Below are 10,665 nucleotides of genomic sequence, written 5' to 3'. Positions count from 1 at the left end.
ATACTTACACAGAGGCATACAGACAGACACACACACAGAGTCACATACACAGACAGAGCTACATATACACAGATAGAGCTACACAGACATAGAGGCACTTATTTCAAAAGCTATATACATAGAGTCACAGACACACAGAGCCATACGTACCGACCGAGGCATACATATAGAGATGTACACATACAGAGTCATACACACAGAGCAACATACATATAGAGCTACACACACATACAGAGCCACACTTACATTTACACATATACAGAGTCACACATATAGAGTGACACAAACATACAGAGTTACACATACACACTCAGAGCCATACCCAGACACTAAGAGCTACACACAGACTTAGACACATAGAGAGGCATACTTATATTTACACATACACAGAGCTTTACACACACAGAGCCACCCATATATATAGTGATACAAACATACAGAGCTACACATACACACACAGAGTCATACACAGACACTAAGAGCTACACACAGACTTAGACACATAGAGAGGCATACTTATATTTACACATACACAGAGCTCTATACACACAGAGCCACCTATATTAAGAGTGTTACAAACATACAGAGCTACACATACACACACAGAGCCATACACAGACACTAAGAGCTACACACAGACTTAGACACATAGAGAGGCATACTTATATTTACACATACACAGAGCTCTATACACAAAGAGCCACCTATATTAAGAGTGTTACAAACATACAGAGCTACACATACACACACAGAGCCATACACAGACACAAGAGCTACACACAGACTTAGATACATACAGAGCTACATACACAGTAGATTGTTGTAGTGTAAGTAATAGAGGGAGTACAAATAGTAATAAGTTGATACTTAGTAGTAGAGTGTGTAATGTTTGTTAGTAGAGTTTATAAAGCTGTACTTTTTATATCGTTAGTAGTTTTTAAAGCTGTACCTTTAATAAAGTGGTGATGCATATTAGTTAATATGTATGTATATATGTATATCTGTGCAGTATTTGGCATGCATATATATGTACATATGCATTCATTGAAGTAGAGCGCTGCATACATATGCATTGAAGTACAAAGATTTGTTTTTATTCCTTGAAAATAATGAGTATTCAAATAGTTTTAACATATTTTATTATTTTTAAGTATAACAAAGTATTGTACATTTTTTGAAAATTTGCATTTTTATATTTTATCTTTGATGTTGATTTTAAGAGTCTTCAATTATTTCTATAACGTTTCCATTTTGAAAAATGACATTTACTGTTTTTGGTAAGTAATCCATGAGAGCATCTGCAAAGTCTTCTACGTCTGTTGGAATATCTATGTAGTCCATTATAATCGTATTTTGTATGTCCATCGATTTTAAACGTTCATTGCCTTTAATTTGTGCTGTTATTGTACTTTTTTCTTGTGTGGTATTTTCCAGTCCATAGATTGTAATTGTTATGGGTTCTTTAGGTGGTTCTATTATCTGCAAAAGAAATAATAATTGTTAATGGAGGCATTTACTGTGTATTTACATTTTTGTTAGTTATTGTAGTACTACAGATGTTAAGATTTGAGTTCGCTTATAAAAGAGTAAGCTGTAGTTTGCTTTCTTAGAGAATAGGTGCCTGCGTCATGGCAAAAGAAAATGCTAGGTACAATGTACATGATGTTCCACTTTTAACAGAGAGATTATTAAAAAATAACAGGCAGTGCACCTACTATAAATTTGAAGTTAAAGGAAACATTGGACTGTGAAGTTTCGAAATTTTTTAAATTCGAAAAATATAAGCGTGCTAACAGCTGCATTAAAAATGTACCAAAATTTTGTGGCTATGATGTTGGGGTAGACTAAACAGTAATAAATGCAGCTAAGCAAAACTAGTTAGAAGGAAGGCTAAAGTATTTTAGTACTTACTTCCAATTGAGTATTCCGAGTAGTATTTAACATTTTCTCATTATTAAATTCGTGCACAGTCAAGTGCGTCATTTTCACATATGATCCAAGTTTTATGGGGAAATATGTTGCGTCCCTCCATAATGTTATTTTAACGGAGTCTGTTGTATCAATAACTGTTATTGATTTTAGTTTTGTTTCTTGTCCCGCAACAAAAATGTTTTTTGTTTCTTCTTCCTGTAAAATATAAAAAACATATTTTGTATAATTTGTTTTTATTTTGTGTATATAGTGACAGTATAAGTTGTATTTTGTTCTGGAAGAGAGGGTGGCGGAAGAGAGGGTGGCGAAAGAGAGAGTGGCGAAAGAGAGGGTGGCGAAAGAGAGGGTGGCGAAAGAGAGTGTGGCGAAAGAGATTGTGGCGAAAGAGAGGGTGGCGAAAGAGAGGGTGGCGAAAGAGAGGGTGGCGAAAGAGAGGATGGCGAAAGGGAGGGTGGCGAAGGGAGGGTGGCGAAGGGAGGGTGGCGAAGGGAGGGTGGTGAAGGGAGGGTGGCCAAGAGGGTGGCAAAGAGAGGGTGGCAAAGAGAGTGCGCTAAGAGAGCGCACTCAAGAGAGCGTGCTCAAGAGAGCGTGCTCAAGAGTGTGCTCAAGAGAGCGTGCTCAAGAGAGCGTGCTCAAGAGAGCGTGCTGAAGAGTGTGGTGTAGAGAGTGTGGCGAAGATACTGTGTATTACAGTGTGGTGTATTTTAATTTCCACAATAAGGAGGGAATTACCCTTTTACCCGGAAAAGGAATGGGTCAGTAATCAAAAACAACAAATTTCCTTTTCCAGCATTTTACACAAAGGATATGGTCCTAATGGGCCTCTATCTCAAAACAGAATATGGGTCAATAATGGTGGGTCTGGTCTATGCGTGAGTTACCAAATTTACAGGCTTATATAAAACAGCAATATTCAACATAAGTGTATTCAAAGGACATGAGTGTTAAAATGTCATCAATTTATTAGAATTGTTATTTTTGTTTAAAAAAACAGCAGGACTTGCTGATTATACATTGTATATCATAATTCAAAACAAATCAAAACATAATATTCATAAAAAAATTCATAAAAACATGCACCATTGCACAGTATTACAGAAATTAATACATTTTCATCAATTTAAAAAGAACAAACAAACTGTCGACGTGGCGTTTAGGTGCCAAACACAATCTTGCACCTTCTTCAGGACTTTGTTCATAACATTGATATCTAAAAGGAAACATGTAACAGTAACATTCCATTAGGTCCAACTCATGTCTAGGACTTAGACTTTTTTTCTTGACATTTATACATTCTTCTCCCTAAGATTTGGTAACCCCGCCAGACTTTTAAGGAACTGAATTTAAACTAGGGTCCTTTCAGGTAATAAATCACTAGTCAGGGCGCCCATACCTCATCAATCATGATGACACCTCCAAGTGTCTGTCTCCTAGATGCACTTGGTGGGTCACGTCTGAGTTAAGCTAAAAATCAAGAGAAAGGAAATCATGCTTATGTCCTTTTCTGATCTATAGTTTCCCATTCAGTTGAAAACTATTTGCATACCTAGGAGTTATTTCCTTCCTGGCAGTATCTTTTCAATCTCAGGAGCTGTTTGTCTCCAAATTAAAATTTATTTCACCTTCCTGTGTGTTCTAGGAAAGAATGTAAACAGGACCTCAATCTTAAGCCTTTAGATTTACACATTCCCCTCCCTCTAGATTAAGTATTACAATGTTTTACCTCACACTTGAGTATATAGCGAGGTCTCCTTGAAGTTAAAAATTGGGACCATCTCATTCCCTGTTTAGAGAGAAAAAGTTTCCTATGTCAACATCTATATGGTAGATCCAGGCTATATCCGTAAAGTATAATATCTTTTAAGCCTTATCAATATGTCTTTATTAATCCTTGTTGTAGTTGGGGGACGCCTTAGAGTGTTAGAGGTTCCCAATGTCCTAAGTGCTTATCTATAATGTAATCAGTATATTAGGTTTCTATCAAGATCCAATTTTCATTATTTAAACTCTGCTTCTACAGGTGAATCTTACCTTAGTTCATTTGGAAAGACTCCTTGATAGTTTAAAATCCTCCTTTCCTCTTCATTAGGGTCAGTGCCACTGGTTTGGAAATGTTTTAAAATTATTTCCAACTGTGGAGAAGTATAGAGAGGGAATATCTCATTATTACCCCATCTATACCCTACCTTTAGGTGGTTTTTAAGCATATTATACTGCCTCATTAGACTGTTCTCAGAATCCCCTACTTACTTGATCAGTAGTATCAGCTTGGCACGGCGTCCTCCCTCTCAGTTCCTTTTCCTGCAACTGACTGCCTGGGAGGAACACCCCATTTTTATACCAGGTGGTGATTGCTTAACAATTCTCACATGTTCCTGCACATCACTTGACGATCGTGCAGCTCCGTTTTTTATATCGAAAAACGTCCGCCATCTTATAATGGGTATTTTTTGATTATCCTGTCCCTATAACTTCCAATGAAGTGCTTAGATGTACTTGCACGTGTGTCTCTTATGTACGATCTTATCCTTTATCTTTTATGTAAAATTAAAATATCGCCGTTTTTCGTCTCTATGCCGATTTCTAAACGTGATGTTAATTTAGGTACCTTTATTTAGTGGGTCCTATTTGACCCCGTTTTATGGCTACATTTCTATTTTGTTGTCCCTGCATCATTCAAACATCAACTACATGTTGAGATCAAGCTCCGTTTTTTCTGTCAAAAACGGCCGCCATCTTGTATTGGTTATTATTTAATTCTACTATCGATGTAACTTCCAATAAAGTGCATAGATGTCCTTGCACATGTGTCTCTTATTTCTTAAAAGTACGATTCTATCCTTTATCTTTTATATAAAATTAAAGTATCGCAGTTTTTTGTATTTGTGCCGATTTTTAAAACAAAAAAAAACGTGATGTGAATTTCACATTATTAATCTGCTGGTCCTCCTGCGGGTATTACTGTGTTCATTGGACCCCGTTTTGTGGCTACATTACTATTTTGTTGTCCTTGCATCATTTAAACATCAACTTCATATTGGGATCAAGCTCCGTTTTTCGTTCCGAAAAACGGCAACCATCTTATACTTGGTTTCTTTTGTGTTTATTACTATCTAGATTACAGTAAAGTGCCTGAATGATGTTAGGCTACCATTATATCTGTATGCCTTTATAGTATCATGACATTGTTATTTATTTTCCTTTATCTAAACTGGATTTCCCGCCGTTTTTTTACTGTCTCGCTGTATTTTTGCCAGAGTGACAGTTAATTGCTGTTAAATGAGCGCATCCCGCTATGGGCTTTCCTGTTTTGCTCCGATCCCGTTTTGTAGGAATAAAATTATTCTTTTGTCCCCGCTATATTTTGCCCTTCGTCATAATGAGTGATGCTATTTTCTGGCTTGCGCATTCTTATCTTCGTGATCGGCCGCCATCATTAAGTGTGTACAACCTCCTGGACTTCCTATGCAGAGTTGACCTAAAGTCACTATACCACAATATTATATGTGTATTCTTTTATGTTGCATGGTTGGGCATTTTAGTACAGTGTATCCGCGAATACGTAACTGCTTACTAAAGAGTAAATAATAAATTTTGCGTACGCCGTTCTAGCCTGAGTCCCGGTGGTAGGGACTATTTTCTGGAATCACAAATCATTTCTGTTACCGCTATATTGGGCTTGCTACTATATGTCTTTGATGTGAAGCTATCTCCTTACACATTTGACCACCTTTCTTAAGTAGGTCCCGGACTCACAGCCTACTGCCCTGTAATTGTTATAGCCATCAGTCGGGCAAGTTAAATGAAGTGTTTAGGTATTATGGAGTCCGTGAATTATCAGGAGAAGCCTCATATTACTGATTTATTTCTCCTATATGTTTTTGTTAATATGATCGCAGCTTTCATAGTGCTTCTAATTGAAAGTTATTTCTAGTTGCCCTCCTCTATTCTGTAGTTTTAATTCCCATCACAGTGTTTAACTCTATATAGCGTCCTAATGACAGTATCTCTTTACAGAATTCTTTCCCACTCTTCTTTATTATTTAAACCTGTTTTGTAAGTACTAAATCTAGACATGTGATATTGTTCCCTTTTTTTTCCGTTTTTTCACCAGGTCTCCACCTCTTTTATTCAGACTCACTACTTCTAAAATGCACCATCTAATATCATCAATCTGATGTCCTTTTTACAACCAATGAGTTACTAGCGGTGCTGTCAATTTTTTGGTCCTAATAGCCGACCTATGTTCATTCAGCCTTAATCTTATTTCTTATTTCTCTTTGAGTTTGCCCTATATAGGCCATTTCGCATGGGCACTTTATCATATAAATGACATTCTGTGTCCTGCAGTTAAAAAGTGCTTTATGGATATGAGTAATATTGCCGTAATTTACACTTGGGAAATCATTATAAAACTGCAGTTTTGGCAAACTCCACAGGGAAAATTACCGGTCGGTGTGGTGCCGTCTATAGTGCTGATTAAGTTCCTCTTGCTATTGTCTGGATAGGTTTGTACCAAACAATTTCTTAGTGTTCTATTTCACCTAAATGCGAAAATTGGTTTAGACAGAGGGGTCTCTCCTGGTTCATTGATCAAATTCCAATTCCTATTGGTCAAATTTTTCAATTTATTTGATAGACAAGAAAAATTGGTCACAAATACAATTGGTTTGTCCTGTTTTTCTTGTGTATTTTGGGTTCAAATAAGCAGTCCCTATTGTAATAGTTTGCACGTTTGTATGCTTTATTTACCATGGACTTGGGGTAACCTCTATCTAAAACTTTTTTAGTAAGATTCTTCGCATGTTTCTCATATTCTTTCCTGGTTGTGCAAATTCTACGCACTCCCAGGAATTGTCCAAAAGGTATGTTGTTTTTTTGTGAGGCTGGGTGATGGCTAGAAAAATGAAGCATAGTATTGCGGTCTGATGGCTTAGTAAATAGTTCTACTGATAGTTTCCCTTCCATATTTTTAATTTTAATTTCAAGAAAGTCACATGTGTCATTGCTATATGCCGAGGTGAACTTGAGATTTTCATCCCCTAGGTTCAACCACGTGATAAATTCTAAAAGTTCCCCTTCATTGCCATGCCAGATGAAAAACACGTCATCTATGAAGCGGGACTACTTTGAAATGTTCTCATAAAATGGTGCTAAAGAATTAAAAATGTGCCTATTTTCAAATTCTGCTACATATAAGTATGCTAAACTTGGGGCGCAAGTGGCCCCAATACTCGTCCCTTTCGTTTGTTTATACATATCTTCTTTAAATAAATTTTTTTTTATTTTTAAGAATCAGTTCCACACACTCTACAATAAATGTTGAGTGTTCCAACAGATCCTCGTTTTCATCATGCAACATCTTTTTGATCATATTGATAGTATCATTTTGGGGGATATAGGTGTAAAGCGCTTCTATGTCAAGCGTCACAAGCCATTGAGTACGTGGGTCAAATTCTACGTTCTCCACTTTGCTGATCATATCAGTTGTATCCTTTATATATGCCTGTTGTTCCGTCACTAGGGGTTGTATAAATTTATCCACGTATTTACTGAGTGGTTCTGTTAAGGAGTTTATGCTGGACACAATGGGTCGCATGGGTGGGTCATTGATGTTTTTATGCACCTTCGGCAATCCATAGATTGCGGGTATAGTAGGTGCTTCGTTGTTCAAGAAGTTATACTCTTTATGATTAATTACCCCGTCCTCCTTCACTAGAATAAGAAGACTCTTAATGCGTTTACCTAGATCGAGCCACTCTTGCATGATAGATTTGGTGTAATGATTAGGATTAGAGAGGAGATTTATTCTTCTCTCGTAATCATTGGTGTTTAAAATTACAATACTCCCCCCCCCCCCTTATCCCCTGGTTTGACTGTGATCTCTCTATTTGCCTTTAAGTATTTGAGAGCCTTTTTCTCCCCCAATGTGAGGTTATTTTTGATCCATGTCATCTGGTCTAGAATTTTTCCCATTCCCTTTTCTATAACTTTTTCAAAGATTTCCACATTTTTGTTTACCATAGAACAGAGGGAAGTCAATAGTGATGTTGGACGCAAACCTGACTTGTTATCAGTTGGGGCTCTCTCTTTCCCCTCAAAGTATTTCTGAAGTCTTATTTTCCCAAAAAAATTTGGAGATCCCTTTCTAAGAGAAATTTATCTGGTGGTCCAGCAATGGCATCGTACACATGTTTGCGCAATGCCCTCAATTGCACACACTGAAATTGGAAATTGAGGAATTCTTGGAGGGTTCCCTGGGGATTAAGATTAAAATGACAGACGAACTCATAATGTTAGGGGTGATCGTTGGAGCAGAAGGCCTCCCCATAGAATTTTTATTTATGGTAATGGCAGTATGTAGGATTGGCATTGCAAAAACATGGCTTGATAGGACATCTCCCACATTTCAGATGTGGGTAGCAAGGCTACTATCTACATACAATATGGAGAAAGCTATATATATGACAGGAAGGGTAGAAGGGCAAGAGCACTGGGTGAAAGGATATGGCTGCCTAGTGAAGAAAGGAAGATTAGGGCAGGTCAGGGGAGGGCTCTCCAACTGTGAAATACGAGGAGGGAAGTATATACTTGCTACAGGAAAGTAGAGCGGGTGGCTGAAATAGGTTTATATGTGTATACTGCTATTTCTTTTGCTTTCTTTGCTTCTTTCTTTTTTTTTTGTATCTCTTTTTGTTTACTAATGTGTATTTTGAAATATGTGTACTGTAACATGTATTGGAATTTTTTGAAAAACATAAAAAATGTAATAAAAAAAAAAGAAACCTAATATACTGATTACATTATAGATAAGAACTTAGGACATTGGGAACCTCTAACACTCTAAGGCGTCCCCCAACTACAACAAGGATTAATAAAGACATATTGGTAAGGCTTAAAAGATATTATACTTTACGGATATAGCCTGGATCTACCATATAGATGTTGACATAGGAAACTTTTTCTCGCTAAACAGGGAATGAGACGGTCCCAATTTTTAACTTCAAGGAGACCTCGCTATATACTCAAGTGTGAGGTAAAACATTGTAATACTTAATCTAGAGGGAGGGGAATGTGTAAATCTAAAGGCTTAAGATTGAAGTCCTGTTTACATTCTTTCCTAGAACACACAGGAAGTTGAAATAAATTTAAATTTGGAGACAAACAGCTCATGAGATTGAAAAGATACTGCCAGGAAGGAAATAACTCCTAGGTATGCAAATAGTTTTCAACTGAATGGGAAACTATAGATCAGAAAAGGACATAAGCATGATTTCCTTTCTCTTGATTTTTAGCTTAACTCAGACGTGACCCACCAAGTCAAAGTCCTGAAGAAGGTGCAAGACTGTGTTTGGCACCGAAACGCCGCGTCAACTGTTTGTTCTTTTTAAATTGATGACAATTTATTACTTTCTGTAATACTGTGCAATGGTGCATGTTTTTATGAATTTTTTTATGAATATTATGTTTTGATTTCTTTTGAATTATGATATACAATGTAATGTATAATCAGCAAGTTCTGCTGTTTTTTTAAACAAAAATAACAAGTCTAATAAATTGGTGAAATTTTAACACTCATGTCCTTTGAATACACTTATGTTGAATATTGCTGTTTTATATAAGCCTGTAAATTTGGTAACTCACGCATAGACCTAACCCACCATTATTGACCCATATTCTGTTTTGAGATAGAGGCCCATTAGGACCATATCCTTTGTGTAAAATGCTGGAAAAGGAAATTTGTTGTTTTTGTGTATTTTAATTTGAAATAATTTCTTAAGAAACATACCTCAGATATTGTCCCTGTTATCGTTATTAATGACCGTAATTTTGCTTATTTTACAGTTTTAATAGGTGAAACTGGTGGAGCTGGTGGTTCTAGTATGTTTTTTGCTTCTTGTATAATTGCAGTTGGAAGTGTTAAAGATGGCATCCTTGAGATCTTTGTTTGTTTAGTTAATAGCACTACATTGTTTTTTGTAAGGAATTTTCTAATAATAATTCCGCTTCCTTCTTTTGTTTGTCTGTAAAATTTGTCATTATAGCAAGTGCCTTTAATAGAACCACTTTCATCTGCTAGGGCAAGATGGTATAAGATTCTGCTTTCTTGTTTAGCATTTCTGTAATTTGTTTTCGAAGAACATGTAATTATATTTGCTTGTATTGCTTTCTGATATGGTTTGCTCTCGTCTTGTTTGGTCTGTTTAATTTCTTGTATAGAAATCATCTGAAATGAGAGAAAATTGTGAGTATACATCCTGGATATAACTTGTGATAGCATTTGAAATTTTTGCAAAAAACAACATCTTAAATTATACATTATGCTTATTAAATTGCTACCCATAAGGCTTTGTGGCCACTATAATATGACTCTAATGCACCATAGTGCGGTAAGTGTACATTAGTATAGATATGATCCAATGTTGATTTGTAGTCTGTTGTAAGTTCTTTTATTTTCTGGTCACATTTAAATTCGTTCAGCATATATTGTAATAGTAGTGCTGTGTTTTGTGATTCTTGTGTTAAATCTATGTTGAAGTCACCCATTATTATGTAGTTATAATAAGGGTAAAAGTTTAATATGGTACATAAAACCTGGAATAGTGTTTGTATATGTACATGTGGTGGCTTGTATAGCATAACAAATAAGTAGTCGCAATTATTAAGATGTAGAGTAAAATGTAGAATATCAATTTCGTGTTGTGTTTCATATATTGGCATTAAGAAAATATT

At 36.1% G+C, this 10,665-nt stretch overlaps 1 long non-coding RNA gene across 1 annotated transcript; it reads right to left on the bottom strand.

The window, feature by feature from the left end:
* Positions 1 to 1,250: 1,250 nt before the first annotated feature.
* Positions 1,251 to 9,962, bottom strand: LOC144753411 (uncharacterized). The gene is made up of 3 exons (XR_013594346.1): positions 9,722 to 9,962; positions 1,912 to 2,127; positions 1,251 to 1,479 (listed from the first exon to the last, which is right to left on the bottom strand). It is a non-coding gene; the product is annotated as an uncharacterized LOC144753411 (long non-coding RNA).
* Positions 9,963 to 10,665: the final 703 nt, after the last annotated feature.

Source organism: Lissotriton helveticus, chromosome 5_1, assembly GCF_964261635.1.
Source record: "Lissotriton helveticus chromosome 5_1, aLisHel1.1, whole genome shotgun sequence".
Taxonomy (NCBI): Eukaryota; Metazoa; Chordata; class Amphibia; order Caudata; family Salamandridae; genus Lissotriton; species Lissotriton helveticus.
The sequence above is the reverse complement of the archived record's forward strand: the minus strand, read 5'-3'. Positions and strand labels throughout refer to the sequence as shown.